The following is a 24,971-nucleotide window of genomic DNA, read 5'->3' on the forward strand; positions in this document are numbered from 1 at the left end:
TATCCCCATTCAACAGATGAACATACTGAGACACAGAGAGGTCGAATAACTTGCCCAGGTCAGACAGCCATCAGGTGGGAAGACCAGGATGTCTCAGGTAGTCAGGCTCCGAGCACATGTCTTCATCTCATGTGCACAGTTCAGAAGCCATCTCAGGAGGCACAGCCTGTGGACCCAGACTGCATTCCAGTCCACATCCATTCAGGCTCCCCGCTAAGGATGAAGTAAGCTATCAGGCTGACAAGCGTCTGGAGAAAGGGAAGCAGGGAAACTAAGAAAGGCATGTTACAGACGGTTGCTTTGCATCAGATTTGTTTTCCAGGAAGCTGTTATGTAAAAATCAGGCCTTTGATTTCAGGATAAGCTGAGGAAAAGGCTGAGTTTCCGCTCAAGAGGTTAAGCTTGAAGGTGCTGCTCTGTGGTGAGTATGACATTATGGGTTATTGAGCTGGTGACACGGTACGTCACATCACCATACTTCAACTTTCAGAGCTAGGAGACTGCGAATCTGGACCAGATGATGGTGAAGGCCTCACCTCGGATTTAGGGTATTAAATATTTAACTCATCAGAAATAACTGAGGTCAGGAACATCAAGGCAGTCACTAAACATGAAAGAAAAATTAACCTAAAGCAGCTGTAGCATCTTTATTTCCTTTTTGCCCTTGGTGATTTGTTTTCCAGGCTGCTGTTAGATGAAAATCAGGCCTCTGATTTCAGGATAAGCTGAGGGACGACAAGAAGCAATAAAGATTAATTTATGTTAGGCTTTACAGATACCCTCTGTAATCAAAGCACTTCCAAACCCTTTACCCCACCAAAAAAACAAACAAACAAACAAACAAAAAAAAAAAACAAAAAAAAAACTTGTGTCTGCATTTTTCCCCTTAGAGAGACAGAATGTTGAATTTCTTCCTCTTCATTTTGACATTTTCACTTCCTTTGCTGCCAGGAAAAGTGGCCACCAGATTGGGTGGCAGGGACTCTTTCTTTGGCATTTCACGACTGAGCCTCCAAGAGGAACCTGTATGGAGTTTCTCCGTGAGATGACCGGACTGCTCTATCCAGCATCGTTGAGGTGAGTGAATTCTCTAATGAGTTATCTATGTTATGTTGCCCATAAAAATACTGAACCTACTTTAGTTCATGATTTAGGAATATGTAAATTTCTTTTTGCCACTGCCACCTCAAGGGGTAACAAGTTAACCAACTCCTTTGCCATTGAAATCTCTGCACAGTAGTGTTCTGGTCACACTGCCTTCTTTCTGATAAGGCCTTAGCTCACTCAGTGGAAGATCCGCGCTAGGCTGCAAAAGAAGCTGTCCCGTCCTCGGTCAAGATCTTCTTCCCTGTGCATCCAGACTGTCGACACGTCTTCCTTCTTAGGACCTTTCTTGTCTCCTCGTATTTTTCTAACTCCAAACTTTCTTTCATGTGCCTTTGCAGAGAAACGAAAAGCATTTTCTAGAATCAAAAATATCTACAGTCCCTCTGGATATTTAAATTTTTAGATGTTTCCTTTTAAATAAGCTCCTCCAGAAATGCCTCTGTCGGTAGGTGACACCGATCACATTGGTTGTTTATCTGAAAGCAAGCAGTTTTCTCGAAACTCAGTGCTGGGCTCTGCCAGGGACAGACAAAGGCCCATAACATATTAGCTGTCTTCAAAATTGTAATTTAGCTGAAAGACAAGAGAAATATTCATGTCTGCATTTATTCGTTTATACATACCTGCGTTCCGAACACTATTATTGAGTGCCTGCAGTATACTGGATATTTAAGAAACAATGCAAGTGGTTCCTGAGCTCTGAGCTCTGGCTCTCAGAGCAGTGGCCAGGGAGTGGAGTTACGACAGAAGAGTAACAAGTCCCCATGTACCCCGAGCACTGTCTGCCAGTTTTTATTCTCTTCTTATGTGTACACTCACTTCACAGATATCTACTGCATGTCTGCGACACGCCTGGTAGCATCACGTTTCAGGTGTGCCTGTGTAGCTTCCAAAAGCATTTGGATGCAGCTGTGATCAACTAAATATAAATTCATTTAAAAATTTTACTGAAACTTTTAATGTCCTTTTATAATCATTTTCTCAGCCAATGGATTCCAAAAGTTTATTGTTGTCATGGAACTGCACAAAAAGGGTTAAAATGTGTTTTCTTACTGGAAAATGGGGGGACCTTCTGTTAGTTCTGTATCAGAAGCCTAGTGCAGAATTCATAGTAATTCCAGAAGATGTGGGGTTTTGTAGACCAGCAGAGGCCGGAAAACCAGGGAGGCCTGCAGAAAGCTCAGAAAGCATGACTTAGAGCAATGCCTTTTCATACCACAGACAAACAAAGGACTAGTTAAATATAGTGTAGTAGTATACTGTATTTAACTAGTACAGTATTTGACCACAGCATACTATTTAATTAGTCTTTATGTTTGTCTATGGTATAAAGAGGGCACTGCTTTTTGTTATGCAAAATAATTCTCTTTTAAAATAATTTTATGACTAATTACTTTGTCATTATTACCTATTACATATGATAAATAGTACATAAATTTGGACATCCAAATCTCAGTCTTACTAAATAATTATATGGCTCCATCTCTGCGGTTTAGCTTTTTCTAAAGCAAAATATGCTATAGTAATTGTCTATGTTGATGGTTCTTTATACCTTTCAATGTGCCTTCCCTATATACTGCTTGGTTGAACGTCCAAAACTATGAGATATGGACAGGACAGGAATCACTGTCCTCATTTCATAGATGAAGTTATGGATGTGAGTTATAGAAGTTTCATGGATGAATTATGCAGATATAAAATGGGCAAGGGTCCCCTAAGTAAGATGGCCAAAAAATGGATTCTAAATAAATCTAAAATGATCCCAGGATATATAATTTGAATGAGTGAAGAGGGAGGTAAGCTAGAATCCTTTTCTTCTATTGGATTCTGAAGGACATCATTCAAGTTCTAACTAAGACCACCATGCTCAGTTTAAATGCCCATCACTTAAAAATGAAGTAAAGATATTTTAAGGGGGTCCAGGAAAAAAATAAAATATCTTTGAAAGAATGGAAAATAAGCCAGTCATGGTGCCTCATGCTTATAATCCCAGGGCTTTGGGAGACCGAAGTGGGTGGATTGCTTGAGCCCAGGAATTTGAGACCAGCCCGTGCAGCATGACAAAACTCTATCTCTATAGAAAATACAAAAATTAGCCGGGTGTAGCGGTGCATACCTGATGTCCAAGCTACTTGGGAGGCTGAGGCAGGAGGATCATCTGAGCCAGGGAGGTCAAGCTTGCAGTGAGCCGTGATGGTGCCACTGCACTCCAGCCTGCGCAACAAAGTGAGGTCCTGTCAAAAAAAAAAAAAAAAAAAAAAAAAAAAGAATGGAAGAGAAAATCCGTGAAGAAGAAGGATACAAATAGGAAAATTTAAGACAGTTAAGTGAGATCTAATTTGGCCGAATGTGATTCAACCAACCAGTAATTTTTGTTCACTGTATTTTCATGGAACAATAATTTATGGGACCTGAAAAAATCCTGAAGAGTAAATTATATTGGCTCTCGTTTTAGTTGATGCATAATTAAGCAAGAGGCAGCACTGTCAATAAAACAGCCTTGGGTTTGAATTTTGCCTTCAGCACACATCAGTCATCAGGCCAATCTTAATGCTTAATCTTTCTGAACTTCAGTTTTTCCATCTCTGAACTGAGGATGATAATGCCTCCTCCACACAGTTGCTTCAAAGATTGGAGACATTGTATGCAAAGCACCTAGTAAGGTGTCCAGCATGTGGCAGAAACTCAACTGTCAGGGGGCTGTTGTTTTGGGTGCTGATGGTGGTTTATATTAATATGTGATCTTGTGGCTTGAGCATTAGACTTGGAGTCATAGGACCTGCGTTTGAGCCATGCCTCTCCCATTTAGTAATGTGATATTGTCGAAGGTATTTAGACTCATTCATCCTTAATCTCATCACTTTTAAAAATGAGTATAATTTCCCTTTCTATTTTTGTTTTGAGGTTCATATGAAATATTTATTAAATATAAATGTCATAAAATTGAGTATCACTGCCACTAATTCTTTGAAAACTAATCACCTAGGTTAAAACAGACATGTCACCGTACAGTATGCAAGGTATCACTGTAACGGAAATATGGGGTAGAATCTTATCTATATTTTCAGAAGTCCTGCAAAAAACAATAAAAAAGTCTCAAATTAGTTGAGTATGGGTGGCATGTTCCTATAGCCCAAGCTACTTGAGAGGCTGAGACAGGAGGATCTTTTGAGCCCCACGAGTTAGAGGCTGCAGCAAGCTGTGATTGTTCCCTCCAGCTTGGGTGCCAGAGTGAGACAAATTTCAAATTAAAACAAGAAATGTATAATTAGCAAAGGGAACGATTCTCAATTTTAAGGAAGAGGACACATTCGAACAGGCTTACAATAGGCACAAAGGACTGTCCACCCCTGGGTGACATCAGAAAGGATCAACTGCCATATGTCCAGGTCCTTTGTCAGAGCATCCAAGAGTTCTAACGCTCAGAGGGAGTAGAGATAGTGCAGCCACCCCTCTATGTGGTGGAAGAGGAAACTGAGGCTCAGAGAAGGGCAGTGACTTCATCACAAGGCCACCGCAGCAAGGGGGCTGAGGAGCGGGCTGCCTCCTCCTCTGTCACTGGCAGCCTCGGGATTTTGCATGACGACGCTGCTAGTTCTGTTCCGATGTATACGCCATGGGCTTTAGGTCTCTACATCTGGTAAGTGGGAAATACTGGAGAGCAAATCCAAGGCTGCCTGCTAGGCTGAAGGTTAAAATCGCCCCAGACTGTTTCTGTGTAAGGCTGGCGGGGCGGGGGGCAGCGAAGGCTGGAAATCCACATCGTAAACCTCCTTCCATCCGTGCACATTGATGATATCATCCAGGAAACATTTCGACAACATGGATGGAACTAAATGTCTTGCCAGGTGGTAGCTCGTGATATATACAGACAGCCCCTGACTCACAAAGAAAGACTACAGAGGTCCCATACATACAAACAGCTGCCGCCATCCGCCCGGCCCCCAGCACCCTGCAGCTGCCGCGGACTGTGTGAAAAAAATTAAAAAAGAAAGAAAGGGATAGAAAAAAAAAATTGGACCACTTGCAGATTCCACACATTCAGAGGCAGAGGAAGGAGGAAAACTGTGGAAAGAGGAACAGCATAAGGGAATCGACTCTCAGGATACATTTTCTGCCATGGGTGATCTAGCAGCAATTCCCTCTTTGCCCTGAAAAGTCTCCTCCTGGGAATGACTGAATCCACACTGCCAGAAATTTTCTCAATGTAGCATTCTTTACTCAAAGGCCTTTTTCGAAGAAGGAAAGCAGGGAATAAATGATAATTTTTTTTTTTTTTTTTTTTTTTTTAGGCAGAGTCTTGCTCTGTTGCCAGGCACCAGGCTGGAGTGCAGTGACGCGAGCAGTGACGCGATCTCGGCTCACTGCAACCCCCACTTCCCGGGTTCAGGCAATTCTCCTGCCTCAGCCTCCCAAGTAGCTAGGACCACAGGCATGCGCCACCACGATCAGCTAATTTTTGTATTTTTTAGTAGAGACAGGGTTTCACCATGGTCTCGATCTCTTGACCTCATGATCCACCCACCTCGGCCTCCCAAAGTGCTGGGATTGCAGGCTTGAGCCACCGCACCTGGCCAATAATAATTAATTTTAACTGACCATTAGAAATCTTTTAGAATGTCACTCTCCTTTTGGGGTTGTTGTGAAGACAAACTGTATTAATACATGTAGAGTCCTTAGAACTGTGCCTGTTAGATGGTATAACTCTGAGAAGTGTTTTAAAAGCACCAGCTCTCTAGATAATTACAATGATTCCCATTTTACAGATGAGAGAACTGAGGTAGAGAAGAGTCACATCACTCTGCCTAGACTACATAACTTTTATGTAGAACCAGGATTCAAATCCAGGGTCTGTCTTTCAATCCTACAGTCCTAACCACTGTGCTATACATAGCCATATGCCTGGCTTTGGAGGTGGGGGCAAGTGAAGGAATATTAGGGGCGGTCATTCACAGGTTAGCAAGAATTAACTCTGTCAGATTGTTTTCCTACTGAAAATCAGATGAGCTCAGGCACACTCAGAAAATGGAAATTTTGATGAATGAGCAGGACAAGCAGGTTATCTGGAGAAAGAATTGGGGTAAGGGACTACAGTGGGGGGTTTCCTTTTTTCTTTCTTTTCTTTTCTTTTCTTTTCTTTCTTTTTTTTTTTTTTTTTTGAGATGGTGTCTTGCTCTGTTGCCAGGCTGGAGTGCAGTGGTATGATCTCCGCTCACTGCAACCTCCGTCTCCCAGGTTCAAGTGATTCTCCTGACTCAGCCTCCCAAGTAGTTGGGACTACAGGCATGTGTCACCATGCCTGGCTAATTTTTGTATTTTTAGTGGAGATGGAGTTTTACCATGTTGGCCAGGCTGGTCTCAAACCCCTGACCTGAAGTCATCTGCCCATCTTGGCCTCCCAAAGTGCTGGGATTATAGGCATGAGTCACCGCACCCAGCCTGCAGTAGGTTTTGAGTAGGAAGCTTGGAGACAGAGATCGCTATAGCTGGGAGATGCAGAAAAAAGGGCAATCTGGAGGAAGTTGAAAATGAACACTGACCTATGTGAAATTTTATTTACATCTAACCCTACACCCAGGAGATGGGGAAGATTTATATCTTTCATCCCACCCAGGACTCCAGATAACTTGGTAGGCTACAAGGTGGGTTAAATAAATTTTTGTGGGCTGGTTGGAAACAGAACGCTTCCACTCCCATTTGTAATGTGTTTCCTTGGGGAAATGCGTGCTGAGTTCCAAACAAATGACTTGTAATTTAATACAACATGTGTATACTCTGCGTCTCCATGGGCTGGGCACTGGACTAGGTGCTGAGGATATTAAAATAAACAAAGCAAGGTTCCTGTCCTTGGGCAGCCGGAGCCCTGTGAAGGAAGGAAATGTGTGAGGAACTAAGGCACGTGTTAAGCGCAATAGGAGAGGTGTGTACAAAGTACCGCAGGAAGCACTGAGGAAGGAGACTGGGAAATTGCTTTGAAATGAACTTTCGGAATCCAACTCCTCTGCAAGCTGGTAGCTGCAAGCAATGCATTAGAAGGTACAAGAAGGACGTGCTTACCATTTAGTACTGAATGAATTCATTCTTCAACAGGACCTTCGGTTGTTTTTTTCCTTGGCAAACAGTAGTATCAACACCTGTGTTTTTTCCCAAGAGGCGAGCGAGAATGATGATTGCGTGGACTCCGAACTCAGACTGCTCGGGTTTGAATCTGACTTGCACTTACTAGTGAGACGCCCTTTACCTAAGTCTGCTTCCTTGTCTGTAAAACAGGGCCAATGAAAACACCTGATTTCTAGAGCTCCTGGAAGGACTTCTTCTGGTGACTGACATGGAGTCAATTTCTCACTCAAATCTGGCTACTCTTAACTGAATAAGGCAGGACTCCCCGGCATCAAATAACTTCATGCAGTAGAGCTGTGTTTCGGAGAGGTAGTTTTAAGTGATACACAAGTGAGCATTTATTATTTATTTATTTATTTATTTATTTATTTATTTTGAGACGGAGTTTCGCTCTTGTTACCCAGGCTGGAGTGCAATGGCGCGATCTCGGCTCACCGAAACCTCCACCTCCTGGGTTCGGGCAATTCTACTGCCTCAGCCTCCTGAGTAGCTGGGATTACCGACGCACACCACCATGCCCAGCTGATTTTTTGTATTTTTAGTAGAGACGGGGTTTCACCATGTTGACCAGGATGGTCTCGATCTCTTGACCTCGTGATCCACCCGCCTCGGCCTCCCAAAGTGCTGGGATTACAGGCTTGAGCCACCGCGTCCGGCCTATTTATTTGTTTATTTATTTATTTATTTATTTATTTGAGATGGAGTCTCGCTCTGTCACTCAGGCTGGAGTGCAGTGGCGCAATCTCGGCTCCTGACAACCTCTGCCTTCTGGCTTCAAGCCATTCTTGTTCCTCAGCCACCTGAGTAGCTGAGACTACAGGTGCAAACCACTACACCTGGCTAAATTTTGTATTTTTAGTAGAGATGGGGGTTTCACTATGTTGGCAAGGCTGGTCTTGAACTTCTGACCTCCTGTGATCCACCCACCTCGGCCTCCCACAGTGCTAGGATTACAGGCATGAACCACTGCGCCCAGCCCAGTTGAGCATTTTTAAATTTGCAGTGTATATTTATTTTCATATGTTGGAGAAAATTATATATATATACATATATACAATCACATTAAACCCTAGATTTTATAAATATTGCCACTTAAAATAAATTTTTCTAAAAAATTACGGAAAACGAATTCACTTAAAGAAAACTAGTAAATAAGAGAAGGGCAAGGGATAGGAGAAAAAGACATGGCAGATATTTGGAAATGCAGCCTCTGATGGCCCCGCTTCATGTGTTTTCTCATGAAATTTCTAATGAAATTCAAAACTTTCCTCTGTGACTTGAGTAAAGGCCCCATTTTCTAATGCCTGAACCGCAGGGAAAGTGCATCTGAATAGCAGAAGCGAATGTCTTCCGCAGAGTCACGCTTTCTTGGCCCCAGTTTCAATCCTGGTGGAAAAATTTCCTGAAGCCGACGACAGCTGAGCTCCCCGCCTGGAATTCAGATGCTCGGAGGAGGAAAAGTATACCCGAGGTCCTGAGGGCTCCTGGGCAGCTTGTGACGTGCATGACTCGGGCGAGTGGACCTGCCACCTGCCCACCTCCACCCCACAAGCTGGGGGAGCTTAAGCTGGGGTGCGGGGATTTGGGTCTGGGGGAGGCAACAGAGAGAAGCCACAAAGAGGGAGCAGAAAAGCAAAGAAAGGAGCAGAAGCACAGGCCTGCATCACCCCCCGGGTTTCCCGCAAGTTGTAGGGAGGTTTCTGGGGCACCCAGTTACCTTTATCCCCTTTGGGTAAAAATCACCTCCAGGAAAGTCCCGGTATCAAATGTGCACTGCAGTGGCCTCTGAAGCCAGTGGAATGATCATGCCTAGATGGGGTTTCCCTGGGGTTGGTGTCCCCATTAGGGCTCCTCCTGGCCCTGTGGTGTCACTCCAACTGACCAACCTACAGGCAGCAAACAGTGTGTTGAAGGCACACAACACTATTCTCTAAGGTCTTTGAAGATGTCCGTGAAGTAGAGGGTTAGCAGCATGCCAGTGCTATGTTTTGCGCTCTCTTACTGTTTTGGGGTAAATGCAGCCCCTAACTGAGCATCCTGACCTTCCCTCCATCCACCTGCCCACAGTCTTCATTTCCTCTGATATGCAAGGGTCAAGGTGTTGAGCACCCTGTGGGATCCACCCTGAGAGAGAAAGGTGCAGAGAAAAGTGAACTTACGAGCCCATGGGCAGGGCTTTCAGGTAAATCATTTCAGCCTCATTCATTTCAGCCTCAAGAATAGGGTTGTCAGATAAAATGCAGGACACCCTGTTAAACTGAAATGTTAGAAAAACAACAAATAATTTTTTAGTATAAGAATGTCCTTAATACTACACGGGACATACTTAAACTAAAAAAAGTTCTTGTTTATTTAACATTTCAGTTTGACTGGTTGCCTGTACTTTTCTTTGCTTAATCCGGCAACTCTACTCAAGAACACTCCCCCGAAGCTGGCTTTATTATTCCTGTTTCAAAGGCAGGGAAAATGAGACTTCGGGAGACTAAGCAACTTGCTTGTGAGTGTTAGAGCAGCGATGGGATTTTCAGCCAGACCCACTGATTTTAAAACCAGTGTTGGCTCCACAGCACCACAAAAGAATCCAAGCTTTAAAGTAAGGGGATAGATGGGATGCAAATGGGGAAAACTGAGGCATGCTCTAAGGAATTTGGGGGGATTCCTGGATGCTTTGCTCAGAATGTAGCTAATCACTCAATCAACAGTTGGTGGATGTAATGGAATGGAATTATCGCCATGCTTGCTAACTGACTGCTCCCCTCCTATAAACAGTCTTAAGAAAAGCCTTGCTGCTCATGCCTAGCTAAGGTCCCCCTTCAACACTATACTTCAGCGCTTGGAGGCAGGCACTTCCCCACGTGTATAGGCAGTGGTAGATGAGGTCATGGGACATGGCTCTAAGAGAAGCTACGAGTCACATTACATTCATTTAACACATGGAGGAAACCCACAAGGACTGAAGGAACGGGCTGGCCCAAGGCGTCAGCCAGGCCTGTCTTGGCGGGACCACCTTCAAAGCTCAGCGTGTGCAGCCCAGTTGCCTTGTATGAACCAGGCTGCCTTGCCAGACCCTGAAGATGTCTATCTGCACTTCAGTCAAGTTCTTTTAGGGGTGCGGAAGCTGCGGTAACAGGGCGAGGGGAGGAGTGTCCTGCTGGAACCCTTTCTTGTCTGAAGATGGGATGAATCAGTACGTGCAAAGTTGCTGTGAGTCTGGTTTCTTTCCTTCTCAGATCTGTGACACTCTGAGTTTACACACGGGAATCTGGGCAGAGTATGTGCTGCTTCCAGATGTTCATAAGCCTCCAGGTCCCCAGGGAGAATTACTGTGACTCTGTGCATAGGAGAGCATCTCCTCCTTCTCATCTTAAATTCTGGCCTTTCCCTCGAGCCCCTCCCCGGAGGGGTCATGAGAGGGTGAAGAGCAGAGTAAGGACCAAGGAAAATGGTATCTAAAGAAAATGTGGGTCGGGCACAGTGGTTCATGCCTGTAATCCCAGCACTTTGGGAGGCCAAGGTGGGCAGATCACTTGAGGTCAGGAGTTCAAGACAAGCCTGGGTAACATTGTGACACCCCGTCTCTACTATAAATACAAAAAATTAGCCGGGCCTGGTATTGTGCACCTGTAGTCCCAGCTATTTGGGAGGCTGAGGTGGGAGGATCGCTTGAACATGGGAGGTGGAGGTTGTAGTGAGCTGAGATTGCACCACTGCACTCCAACCTGTGCAACAAAGGTGAGACCCTGTCTCAATAAGAGAGAGAGAGAGAGAGAGAGAGAGAGAGAGAGAGAGAAGGTAAGAAAGAAAGAAAGAAAAATGTGAAGCCAAATCCAGCATCACTAAGAAAGTCAGCTACCTTCTCATCATTTTATTTTCTGATGATCACAGTAATATATACTTATTTTAGAAAAATTGAAAATGTGGAACAATAAAAATAAAGCAATAAAAACAACCCATAAAGCCATCATTCAGGGATATAACCTCTTCTAAAATTGTAGTATATTTTCTAAGAGTCTCTGCACATGTAATAAACACCATTGCTCTCATATGTGACTTTTTTTTAAGTTAACAAATCATAAACACTTCCCTCACATTATTAAAGGCTCTGCAAAGAATCTTAATGACTTCGATGGATAGATTGAAAATGGCCACAATTTATTAGCCACTCTTGCTGAACATTTAGATTGTTTTTAGTGTTTTTCCAGGGAGAAATCAAACAGCAGTGAACATCCCCACAGACATTTATATCAGACCCTTGGCACATGGTGCCCCATGTTTAGAATCTAATATAAAGTGATCTGATCTGACCCAAAGATATGTCTTACATTTTCTGTTTTACCGTGCTCTGTGAAGAGTGGCGTGTCTTCCAGAGGCCCCAGCAACTGTACTAGCTGGAGAACCACTGGACTCAGTTATAGAACAGGGACTCCATGGCCCCTTATCAAATGGAGGGGGCTCCAGTGCAGAAGGCCCAGGCCCAGGCTGGGCATGGTGGCACACACCTGTAATCCAGCACTTTCGGAGGCCAAGGTGAATTGCTGGAAGCCAGTATCAAGTCCATCTCTGTACAAAAAAAAATTTTTTAATTAGCCAGGTGTGGTGGTGCATGCCTATGGTCCCAGCTTCTAGGAAGGCTGAGAACTGCTTGAGCCCAGGAGGCAGAGGTTGCAGTGAGCTGAGATCACACCAATGCACTTCAGCCTGGGTGACAGAGCATGACCCTGCATCAAAAAGTAAAAGAAGTTCCAGACTCCCTTAGACTCAGGCCAGCGTGCGTGGGGCAGAGGAGGGAGTGAGAGTGAAATCCCAGGAACAATTTCGAGAACCCACCGTGCGATCTAATTCCACTGAGGACAGGAAGCTCTCAGTCCACAGAACTGTACCGCTTGGAAATACTACAAAACCGTTGCTTGCTGATTTAGTTAATCATAATGTGGAGATCCAAATTTTCTCTAAAAGGGAGTCTTAAATGTTCTCCACTTGGACAGGGCTGGCTTAAAAATAAACAAATAAGTTACATAAGCCCACATTTTGGAGGATCGGGTTTTGGAAACCAAGGCTCCCGTCTTACAGATGGGCCTCACGTGCGACCTGGGGGTGGAGCAGCAGGAGTGCTTTCCAGCGGTCCCTGAACCCAGCTGCTAATTGGAGTGCCAACACCCACCAGGCTCCCATGCTGCATGCACCCTGTGGTATCTAGAAGACACTCCCAGTGCTTAGAAGATAGTGAAGAGGAACAAAAAAGCCAGCATAACCACCGGTAGCTGATGATAGACTTCTTTTTCCCTTACTCTCTCCCCCAGCATTAGAGGTTTTGAAAGGTTTCATGGTGTTATCCAAGAACGATCATCTTCTGCTTGAGAGCTGGAAGCATTTTGGTGGGAAGTGAGGTGATGACTGTATATTTATTAGAAAGCTCCTCCAGAAAAAACCATGTCAGGTTTCTCAAAGAATTACTAATGCAGATGGAGCCCCACCGTGGACCCAGCTGTCAGAGCCACTGCAAGGGACAGAAGAGGTCCAGGGGTCTGGTGGACCCCAGAATGCTCCATGCATTCCTAGAGTAATACGAATATGAGGCCAAGGTGAATCGCCTGAAGCCAGTAGCAAGTCCCTGCCTGCACAAAAAAGAATTGTTTTAATTAGCCAGGTGTGGCGGTGCATACCTGTGGTCCCAGCTTCTTGGGAGGCTGAGATGGGAGGACTGCTTGAGCCCAGGAGGCAGAGGTGGCAGTGAGCCGAGATCACACCCATGCAATGAGTCCATTCATGCAAGTATTTATGTAACGTACTTAGCGTGATCTTAGAAAGTAGGACAACGAGCATATGAAAAAAATGCTCAATATCACTGATTGTTAGATGCAAATCAAAACCACAGTGAGTTACTATCTCATACCAGTCAGAATGGCTATTATTAAAAAGTCAAAAAATAACAGATGCTGAAAACGTTGTGGAGCAAAGGGAACAGTTCACACTCGTCGGAAGAGTGTAAATTAGTTCAACTGTTGTGGAAAGCAGCATGGTGACTTCTCAAAGGACTGGAAGCAGAACTGCCATTCTACACAGAAATACCATTTCTGGGCATATACCCAAAGGGATATATTAATAAATCATTCTATCATAAGCACACATTCACACAAATGTTTATTGCAGCACTATTCATAATAGCAAAGACATGGAATCAACCGAAATGCCCATTGATTACAGATTTGATAAGGAAAATGGGGTACATCTATACCACGGAATATGATGCAGCCATGAAAAGAATGAGATTCTGTCTTTTGCAGGAATGTGGGTGGAACTGGAGGTAATTTTCTTTAGCAAACTAGCACAGGAACAGAAAACCAAATACTGCATGTTCTGACTTGTAAGTGGGAGCTGAATGATGAGAGCTCATGGACACAAGGAAAGGAACAGCAGGTACTTGAGGGTGGAGGGTGGGAGGAAGCAGAGGATTGTGGAAAGTAACTCTTGGGTACTACTAGGCTTAGTACCTGGGTGACAAAATAATCTGGACAACAAACCCCTGTGACATGAGTTTACCTGTATAACAAACTGACACATATACCCTTGAAACTTTACTAAAGCTCAAAAAGAAAGAAAGAAAGAAAGTAGGAGACCCTGAGGGCTTCTCAGTCTGTTGGAGCTGTTATAAGAAAATACCATGAACCGAGTGTTTATAAACAACCGAAATTTATACCTCATAGTTTTGGAGGCTGGAATGTCTAAAATCAAGATGTCAGCAGATTCGGTGCCTGATGAGGGCCCACTTCCTGGTTCATAGATGGTGTCTTCTACCTGTGTCCTCACAAGTTGGAAGGGGTGAGAGGTCTCTCTGGGGCCTCTTTCATAGGGACGCTAATCCCATTCATAAGGGCCTCACCCTTGTGACCTAATCACCTCCCAAAGGCTTCATCTCCCAATACCTTGGGAATTCAGATTTCAGTGCATGAATTTGGGCCGGGGGGAGGAGGAACACAAACATTCAACATTCAAACTATGGCATTGTGACCCTAAAGGTTAAAAGGTAAAATATAGTATGCCCTACCCTCAAATTGCTTATATTATTAATAGTTAAGGAGAATAGATGTGTTCACAAATAGTTGTAATAACCAGAAGATGCTACACAGCCATTATGAAGGGCAACGTAGACAAGGGATTTACATAGGTCAGGAAAGCAAGATAATTGAATCATGGGGGCGGGTCTTGGGTCTTTCCCGAGCTGTTCTCGTGGTGGTGAATAAGTCCCAAGAGATCTGATGGTTTTAGAAAGGGCAGTTTCTAAACACCCTCCTGCCTGCCTGATGTAAGGCATCCTTTTGCTCTTCCTTTGACTTCTGCCATGAATCTGAGGCCTCCCTCGCCACGTGGAACTGTGAGTCCAGTAAACCTCTTTTCTTTAGAAATTGCCCAGACTCAGATATGTCTTTATTGGCAGTGTGAGAACAGACTAATACAATGTGTTTTTAATTATGGCTCAGATTTCTCTTCTGATTTTCCTGAAGCTCTTTGTCACCGTAAGTCTGTGTGACCCATCAAGTATCAGTGCGAGTTTACCTTCGAAGAAGCACATCTAAACAATCAAAGGAAATTTCTAAAAAATCTTTTCATCTCTGATTTACATCTTTCAAAACAAAATTAATGAAGATTGCACGCAGAACACTCCAGCAACATATAACTCCTAAATTCTCCCCTATCTAATGAAATAGCCTTCATCCCTCTCTCTATATTCTTAGGCCACAAAGAATATCCTCTCTCCCTTCCCTTCCCTTCAGTGTCTCGACTTTTTATTTTTTTATTTTTATATTATTTTATTTCACTGAGACAGAGTCTTGCTCTGCACCCAGGCTGGAGTGCAGTAGCACTATCTTGGCTCCCTGCAATCTCTGCCTGCTGGGCTCAAGCACTTCTCCTGCCTTAGCCTCCCAAGTAGCTGGGACTACAGGCATGTGCCACCATGCCCAGCTAATTTTTTGTATTTTTAGTAGAGATGGTGTTTCACCATACTGGCCAGTCTGGTCTCAAACTCCTGACCTTGTGATCCATCTGCCTCAGCCTCCCGAAGTGCTGGGATTACAGGCATGAGCCATGGCACCGGCCTTCAACTTTTTATTATAGTCATGTGTCCCTTAACAATGGGGACATGTTCTAAGAAATGCACTGCTAGGCAACTTCATTCTCGTGTGAACATCGCAGAGTGCACCTACACAAACCTAGATAGTACAACCTACTACCCATCTAGTCTGTATGGCTCAGTAATAGGCTACCCACCAATTTCTAAGCTGCAAACCAGTATAGTGTGTGACTGTACTGAGTACTGTAGGCAACTGGAACACTTTGGAAAGCATGTGTCTATCTAAACATAGAACATATACAGTAAAAATATGGTCTAAAAGATAAAAAATGGAATACTTGCATAAGGCACTTACCATGAATGGAGCTCAAAGGACTGTAAGTTGCTCTAGGTGAGTGAGTGGCGAGTGAACGTGAAGGCCTAGGACATTACTGTACACTACTACAGACTTTAGAAATGCTGTAACTTAGGCTACACTACATTTATTTAAATTTTTGTTCTTTCTTCAATGATCCATTAACTTTAGATTACTGTAGCTTTTTTACATGTTAAACTTGTTGATCTTTTAAAACTTTTTGACTCTTTCATCATAACATTTAGCTTAAAACACATATTGTGGCCAGGTGCGGTGGCTCATGCCTGTAATCCCAGCACTTTGGGAGGCTGAGGTGGGCGGATCACGAGGTCAAGAGATCGAGACCATCCTGGCCAACATGGTGAAACCCCATGTCTACTAAAATACAAAAATTAGCTGGGCATGGTGGTGCACACCTGTAGTCCCAGCTACTCGGGAGGCTGAGGCAGGAGAATTGCTTGAACCCAGGAGGTGGAGGTTGCAGTGAGCCGAGATTGTGCCACCGCACCCCAGCTTGGTGCCTGGCAACAGGGCGAGACTCTGTCTCAAAAAAAAAAAATAAATAAACCAAAACAAAACGATAAACACATTGTGTAGCTGTACAAAAATATTTTCCTTATATCCTTATTCTAAAATCTTTTTAACATTTTTAAAATCTGTTTTACTTTTTAATCTTTTTTACTTATTTTCCTGAGACAGGATCTTGCTCTGTCACCCAGGCTGGAGTGCAGTGGCCCAGTCACGGCTCATTTCTGCCTCAACCTCTTAGGTTCAAGCAACACTCCTATCCCAGCCTCCTAAATAGCTGGGACTACAGGCATGCCCCACCACATCTGGCTAATTTTTTAATTTTTTATAGAGACAAGGGTCTCATTATGTTGCCTAGACTGGACTTGACCTCCTGAGCTCAAACAATCCTCCTGCCTCAGCCTCCTAAAGCCCTGGGATTACTGGTATGAGCTACCACCCGGCCTGCTCTTGGTTAAAAGCTAAGACACACATAGACATTAGCGTAGACCTCCACAGGGTCAGGATCATCAGTATCACTGCCTTCTCCTTCCACAGCTCAACCCACTGGAACATCTTTGGGGCAATGCCATGCATGGAGCTGTCATCCCCTATGATAACAATGCTGCTTTACAGTTAACTTTTCTTTGTATATAAGTTGGTGTACACTCTAACATAACAATAAAAATGTAGTGCAGTAAATACAGAAACCAGTAACAGTCAATTTATTATTAAGTATTATATACTGTACTCAATTGCATATTGTATGTGTAGATTTTTATAGGACTGAGAGAGCAGAAAGTTTGTTTACACCAGCATCACCAATCATCAATGCATTACTCATAAACACATAAGTAACGCATTGCACTGCGGTGCCACTAGGCGATAGGAACTTTTCAGCTCCGTTATGATTTTATAAGACCACCCTCATCCATGCGGCCCATCATACACAGAAACTCTGTGATGCGGCGTATAACCATATTCAATTCCTTTCTGCAAGGCAGAGAACGGGGAAGAGTCAGAGCGCATGTAATCATTCATTCTTGTTAATAACCACCTGTCCCATCACTCACTGACAGGGCTGTCCAATGCCACTGGTAGGGCCTGAAACTGGCGCAGCTCCCCTGAAGCCAGTTTGTTTTTCACTCCAGTTCTTTTGATGTTCCCAATTCAGACAACTAGAAGGCAATTCAATCTTTTGCAGTAAAACTGAAGTGCTGGAAAATCTTTCTAAAACATTCAAGTCTGGTTAGCGGCGGGCTAGGACCTGGCCAATCCCAGCAGCCTTCTTACCAGGATTGATAATAGCCCGTGTGGTCTGTCCTGTTAAAGAAAAAATGCAGGCAGGTGCAGTGGCTCACGCCTGTAATCCCAGCACTTTGGGAGGCTGAGGCGGGCAAATCACTTGAAGGTCAGGAGTTCGAGACCAGCCTGGCCAACATGGTGAAACCCCATCTCTACTAAAAATACAAAAAATTAGCCAGTTAAGGTGGCATATGGCTGTAGTCCCAGCAACTTAAAAAACTGAGGCATGAGAATCGCTTGAACTCTGGAGGTGGAGGTTGCAGTGTGCCAAGATCGTGCCACTGCACTCCAGCCTCGGTAACAGAGTGAGCCTCCATCTCAAAAAAAAAAAAAAAAAAGAAAGAAAGAAAGAAAGAAAGAAAGAAATATTAGCCAAGCATGGTAGCAGGTGCCTGTAGCCCCAGCTACTTGGGAGTCTGAGGCAGGAGAATCGTTTGAACCTGGGAGGCAGAGGTTGCAGTCTGAGATCATGCCACAGCACTCCAGCTTGAGTGACAAAGTGAGACTTCATCACAAAAAAAAAAAAAAAGAGGAAGAAGAAATGTATCCAAACACTTTTTAAAGACAGTACTGTGGACTATTCAAGGGGCCCATGGCCGTAGGTACAGGGATCACTGCAATGGAGTGGCACCGGGGGAGAGAATTGGACTCTGACTGTAGCAGCAAGCAGGGACTGACAGCCAAGGAACAGGGCGGGGGCAGTGGATGAAAAATTACTAAAACGAAACATCAAGGGTCGAGAGTTCTGCCTTGGTAGGATTTTTGCTGAAGGCAGGCCAGGATGATAAGCTATCACAGCGGGTGGCCTGATACCAAGGGTGGGGGACTTTGCTTAACTGATTTAGGAGGATTCTTGCTCAAACTGGATTCTACAAGGACAGAAAGAAAGGCCCAAGGTCAGGACTTCAGGACCAGTCAGGCAGGGGATTCAGGGGAGGCTGAGTCAAGTTTTGGTGAAAGGAGATGATCTCTGTCAATCCCCTTAATGGACTGGAATGGGAGACCAAGTCTAGGATGTGGGACTGGCTCAGAGCTCCAAAGTATCCTATGCAATATTAAGGATGTGGAAAAGTCCCAGAGTTGCCCAGCAGTATAGTTTGTCAGAAGGCACAGTAATAGATACCAATCTGTCTATAAATGAAGAACTTTTTTAAAAGATAGTTATGTTGGGCTGGGCGTGGTGGCTCACGCCTGTAACCCCAGCACACTGGGAGGCCAAGAAAGACAGATCACCTGAGATCAGGAGTTTGAGACTAGCCTGGCCAACATGGTGAAGCCCGGTCTCTACTAAAAATACAAAAATTAGCCGGCACCTGCCGTAAACCCAGCTACTTGTGAGGCTGTGGCAGGAGAATCACTTGAAATCGGGAGGCAGAGTTTGCAGTGAGCCGGGATCGCACCACTGCACTCCAGCCTAGCGGGTAGAGTGAGATTGTGTCTCCAAAAATAAAAAAGGATAGTTATGTTGTTTTGCCGGAAGGAGGAATTGGTTTTTTGAAGAAGGGCTTGTATTTTTTAAAGTGTTTTTTCTTTAGTAGCACACTTCCTAAGGTATTTTTCACTCTCAAAGTTCTTGCTGTGTTTTTTGCCACCCTCTGCCTGTGTCAAATGGCAAATTTAATGGAAGCCGTTTGGAAGACAGAGGCAGCAGATGGAAGAAAAAATGGTTTCTCTTCTCAACACCGCTGTCAGGGTAATGTGCTTTCCTCATTGTTGCAAAGGAAATCGTAAGAGCATTTTGCCTCCTCCAAACATCTGAAATTGGAATTAAGAGTTTGTATGGAGAAGGCCAGGAAAAATAATTTCTTGGGATGGTTTGATGCTTTCTGAGGCCTTTCACTAGTGACCTGCAATACTAATTATCCAGCCTCCCTCCGTCTCCACCTCAGCTTCTGAATAAGACATTTGTATGGTGATTCACAGGCTGTGAACGCCAGTGTCAATAACCAGGCCACTGAGATTCAACCCCAATGCCTCTTAATTCTGTACTAGATTCCTGGGATCCCCACAGGTAAATCCAGTCTATTTGTAAGCCAGGCAAAGGTTAAGTATAGAAACAGGACTGGGACCGGGAGCGGTGGCTCACGCCTGTAATCCCAGAAGTTTGGGAGGTTAAGACGGCAGATCAGCTGAGGTCAGGAGTTCAAGACAAACCTGGCCAACATGGTGATATTCCATCTCTACTAAAAATACAAAAATTAGATGGGCCTCGTGGCACGTCCCTGTAATCCCAGCTACCTGGGAGACTGAGGCAGAAGAATCACTTGAGCCCAGGAGGTGGAGGTTACAATGAGCTGAGATCATGCCACTGCACTCCAGTCTGGGTGATAGAGTGAGACTGCATCTCAAAAAATAAAATAAAAATAAAAATAAATTAGCTGGGTGGGATGGAGTTTGCCTGTAATCCCAGCTACTTGGGAGGCTGAGGCATGAAAATCGTTTGAACCCGGGAGGCAGAGGTTGCAGTGAATCAAGGTGGCACGACTGCACTCCAGCCAGCCTGGGTGACAGAGCAATAATCTGAAACACAAACACACACACACACGCACACACACACACACATAAAAAAGTAGATAAGAAGGAAAATAATTTTCTCAAAGCACCAACAAACAATTCTTTGAACTCCTTTTAGATAGTATGTCCAAAACATAAAATAAATAAGTAAATCTTAAGGATCTATCGCTTTGGTTAGGTCTCCCTACAGTTTGTCAAAAGCAAGTAATTAGAAACCATTCAATTTGAGAACAAATTTATTGTTTAATGTCTCATTCTCTGAAGTACACTAAAAAGGGCAAGACTTTTAAATAAGTATTATTTTACCTGCTTTTTTTTTTTTTTTTTTTTTTTTTTTTTTTTTTTTTTTTTGAAACAGAGTTTCTCTCTTGTTACCAAGGCTGGAGTGCAATAGTGCGATCTCGGCTCACCGCAACCTCTGCCTCCTGGGTTCAGGCAATTCTCCTGCCTCAGCCTCCTGAGTAGCTGGGATTACAGACACGCACCACCATGCCCAGCTAATTTTTTGTATTTTTAGTAGAGAAGGGGTTTCACCATGTTGACCAGGATGGTCTCGATCTGTTGACCTCGTGATCCACCCGCCTCGGCCTCCCAAAGTGCTGGGATTACAGGCGTGAGCCTTGCCTGCTATTTTTACACTTAGAGGCATATTATTAAATCTGTCTCAGAACAAATTGAGAAAATAAAACGTTTCTACTTACAGATCTTTTGTAATAGAACTAACATTAATGCTTTTATCTTGTGGACCTTAAATAAAATTTTGTCAAAATCTTGGAGCTACTGATTTGGCTCATTCAACTGATGAAAAATGTTTCATCATATAACCTAATTTTCAAGTCAATCAGCCAAATTAGATATATTTCTTGTCATTAAAAGTATGACTTTATTGTTCAATTTAAGTGTCTTAATATTCATTTTGAAGAATATTATAAAAACCACTGAGAATAAATTTGCATGCATCATATAAGATAGATTACTAAAGAGTAGTCAAGTTTACACTGATATAGATCTGATTTAATTAATTTTATTCATATTAAACAGGGTAAGAATGCTGTTTCTCATAACTTGATTTGCAATAAAATGGTATACTTTGTTATTAAAATTATGTTATTTATGAAGCCAGAAATGTGATAGAAGGCAAGATAGTCTTTCCTTAAGCTGTGTGAGTGTGTGCATATAACTCTGATGTGTGACCTTGAGCATAAATGACAATTATGTTTAAAAATAAGAAATACCTGAGCAAAAGACTCACACCCATAATGCCAGTGCTTTGGGAGGCCAAGGTGGAAGGATCAACTGATGCCAGAAATTTGAGGCTGCAGTGAGCTATGATCACACTACTGTACTCCTGCCTGGGAAACAGGGCAAGATCCGGTCTCTATATTTTAAAAAAATCATAAATAGGCTGGGTGCAGTAGCTCATGCCTGTAATCCCAGCACTTTGGGAGGTCAAGGTGAGTGGATTACCTGAGGTTGGGAGTTCGAGACCAGCCTGACCAACATGGAAAACCCCGTCTCTACTAAAAGTACTAAATTAGCTGGGCGTGGTGGCACACACCTGTGATCCCAGCTACTCGGGAGGCTGAAGCAGGAGAATCACTTGAACCCCAGAAGTGGAGGTTGTGGTGAGCCGAGATTGTGCCACTGTACTGCAGCTTGGGCAACAAGAGAGAAACGCTGTCTCAAAAAAAAAAAAAAATCATAAATAATTTTATTAGTCCTCATGTTCAAACTTTTCTGTTTATTGAAGTTATTTAATAGAAAACAAAGTATATCTCTATACTGCTAAAACTGATCCAACCTGCCACATGTACCAAATAAGAAGTAGAAAATGTATGATTTTGGCCAGGCACAGTGGCTCACACCTATAATCTCAGCACTTTGGGAGGCCAAGGCAGGTGGATCACTTGAAGTCAGGAACTCGAGACCAGCCTGGTCAACATAGTGAAACCCCATCTCTACCATAAATACAAAAATCAGCCAGGTGTGGTGGAATGCACCTGAAATCCCAGCTACTTGGGAGGCTGAGGCAGGAGAATCGCTTAAACCTGGGAGGTGGAGGTTTCAGTGAGCCGAGATTGCATCACTGCATTCCAACATTCCAGCCTGGGTAACAGAGCAAGACTCTGCCAAAAAAAAAAAAAAAAAAAAAAAAAAAAAAAGAAAAAGAAGAAGAAGAAAGAAAATGTATGATTTGATAAAATTTATACCTCATGGAATAGTAGACACAAACTCTGAAAGACATAACCTAAAATTTGTATCTGCAGGTTTTATCATGGAAATCTTAATAGTTCCAGAAAACGTTGCTACATTTATTGAAGAGTCAGCATCATTAATTAACCTGCAGGGCTCAACTATTGTCAGGTTCTTTCCTTAACAACAAATAGCAAGTCCTAGGAAGAAGACTTTTCTTAAACATACAAGTTCCCCCAGTACACACACATACACACACACACATACACACACACACACACACACACACACACAGATACACACACAACAGATGCTGCCATTAATATCAAATTCAAACACTGGAGCAAATGGATTATACAGTACCTGTTCATCAGATAATAATAGTCAATATTTAATGAGCACTTGCTATGTGCACTCACCGTTCCAATACCTGAATACCAGTAGCTAGAAAGAATCACTTGCCCTCAAGCATATGGAAATAAGCCACTTGGAGCATTTGCTGCTTGCTTTGCTTTGTTCTCCTGAAAATCTCCCTTGAGAGCCGCAAACCATTTGAGAGCAGTGCTGGTTTAGATGGTGGTGCTCCCCCTCCATTCCACAATTTATCTTGATTGGAAACATCCCTTCATGGACTAAGATACCCAGCTTCTAAGCCAAAACCTGGTCCCTATGAGGAGAATAAGAAGACGAAAGGCAGGTCCTAGACATGGGACTTGGATTAATAATTACATGAGGGTTTCCCCAAAATGATAACTCATATTGGACCTGAGTTTGGTACCCAAGAGGCTTTCACATCATGGATAATGCACCATGATATGATTAGAAATAGGTGAGGGCGTCTGTCTTCCTTTTCTACAGCGAGAGAAGGAAAAGGACTTATGGAAAGGGAGAAGCTGCTGGGGTATGCATGCCTCTCTTCCAGGGCTCCAGGAGGAGCCTCAAAACTATCCTTACCCACGTACTTTGTGGACAGTCTTCAGGGAGTTTGAAGACATTAGCCTATGGGTAATTTTCTTGAATACAGGGGACCCTGTTTTGCTGTTTGAGCCTTCTCCGTAAGAGCAGAAGATATTTACTAGCTATGTCTAGAGTAAGCTGTCAATGTCTGTCGCATTGAGAAATGACTGTCAGTTTTGTTTGGGATTTTGCAGATCAATTTCTTGAGAAATAGCATACATATATTGAAATGTATAGAGTATAGCCATGTGTGATGGCTTATGCCTATAATCCCAGCATTTTGGGAGGCTGAGGCAGAAGAATCACTTGAGCTCAGGAGTTTAGCACCAGCCTGGGCAACATATCAAGACCTTGTCTCTACTAAAAATAAAAATAATAGCCAGGCACAGTGGCACACGCCTGTAGTCCTAGCTACTCAGGAGGCTGAGGTGGGAGGATCACATGAGCCCAGGAGGTCAAGGTTGCAGTAAGCTATGATTGAACCATGGCATGCCAGCCTGGGCAACAGAGCAAGATTCTGTCTCAAGAAAAAAAATGTACAGAGTGATCGTTTCAAGTGTGCCACTCAATTATGATTACATATACACACTCCTCTACCATCCAGATCAAGAGAGAGAACAATCCAGCTCCACAGAGGGTTTTCTTGTGTTCTTTTTCAATCTATTATCCAGGTAACATCTGCATTGGAAGTGCCCAAGATCACCCAGTTTCAATGACTCACCAGGACGCCTCATGAGACTCAGAACATAGTCATACTCATGGCTATAATTTATTACAGTGAAAAGATAAGCAGCAAAATCAGCAAAAGGGAAAAGTGCAGGGAGCAAAGTGCAGAGAAAAGCAGGAGCCAGCACCAAGAGTCCTCTCCCAACAGAATCATGCAAGACCCATTTCACTCTCCCGGCAATGAGAGGAGACTACATGTATAAACTGTGATCTACCAGGGAAGCTCATTAGAGACTTAGTACCCAGAGTTTTAATGGGTGCTGATCATAAAGGCACACTTTGCCTACCACATACAAAATTCAAGGCAGATACTCAGTATAAACCATACTGTCTAGGTGCAGTGAAACATGCTTATCAATTAAATATTCACTGAGAATACTCTGAAAGCCAAGTTTCCAGATGCCAGGTAAGAGTTAACCTTTCAAGCAGACCTTTCTAGGGATACCAATCTCAGGCCTGCAATGTAAACTCTTCCGCTAACCAACATCCTGAGCACACATTTGTTTGTCCCATTGTTTAAATGATTTTTTGAGACAGAGTCTCGCCCAAGCTGGAGTGCAGTGGCACAATCTCAGCTCACTGCAACCTCCACCTCCCAGGATCAAGTGATTCTCCTGCCTCAGCTTCTCAAGTAGCTGGGACGACAGGCTGCACCACCACGCATGGCTAATTTTTGTATTTTTAGTAGAAACAAGGTTTCAACATGTTGACCAGACTGATCTAGAACTCCTGACCTCAAGTGACCTGCCCACCTGGGCCTCCCAAAGTGCTGGAATTATAGGCATGAGCCACCACACCCAGCCCAATTCTTTAACTTTGTAAATAGAATGATATAAAACATACTCTTTTGTGTCTAACTTTTTCACTTAAAATAATATTCATCTAAGTATTTGTCCTGAACACACAAATTCCTCCATACACACAACACAGATGTTGCTATTAATCATTAAATTCAATCACAGAACAAAAGGATTATGCAATACCCACTTTTTAGATAAAAATGGCCAGTTTCTAATGAGCACTTACTATATGCCAGTTACTATTTGAAGTTATTGATATATACTAGCACTTAATTGGTTCTCAAAGCAACTGTATGAGATGGGTCTGATTAACGTC

The 24,971-nt window shown here is 43.4% G+C and overlaps 1 protein-coding gene across 2 annotated transcripts in view; it reads left to right on the plus strand.

Annotated features, from left to right (window-relative positions):
* Positions 1 to 920: 920 nt before the first annotated feature.
* The window catches only part of RBPJ (recombination signal binding protein for immunoglobulin kappa J region), a 276,170-nt gene continuing 252,119 nt past the window's right edge, over positions 921 to 24,971 (plus strand). Inside the window, exon 1 of one of the 2 annotated variants that reach the window (XM_074395971.1) lies at positions 921 to 1,077. The gene's annotated coding sequence lies outside the window, so the exon portion shown is untranslated. The remainder of the gene's footprint in view (positions 1,078 to 24,971) is intronic. The other variant, XM_074395967.1, reaches the window with a different exon arrangement.

Source organism: Saimiri boliviensis, chromosome 3, assembly GCF_048565385.1.
Source record: "Saimiri boliviensis isolate mSaiBol1 chromosome 3, mSaiBol1.pri, whole genome shotgun sequence".
Taxonomy (NCBI): Eukaryota; Metazoa; Chordata; class Mammalia; order Primates; family Cebidae; genus Saimiri; species Saimiri boliviensis.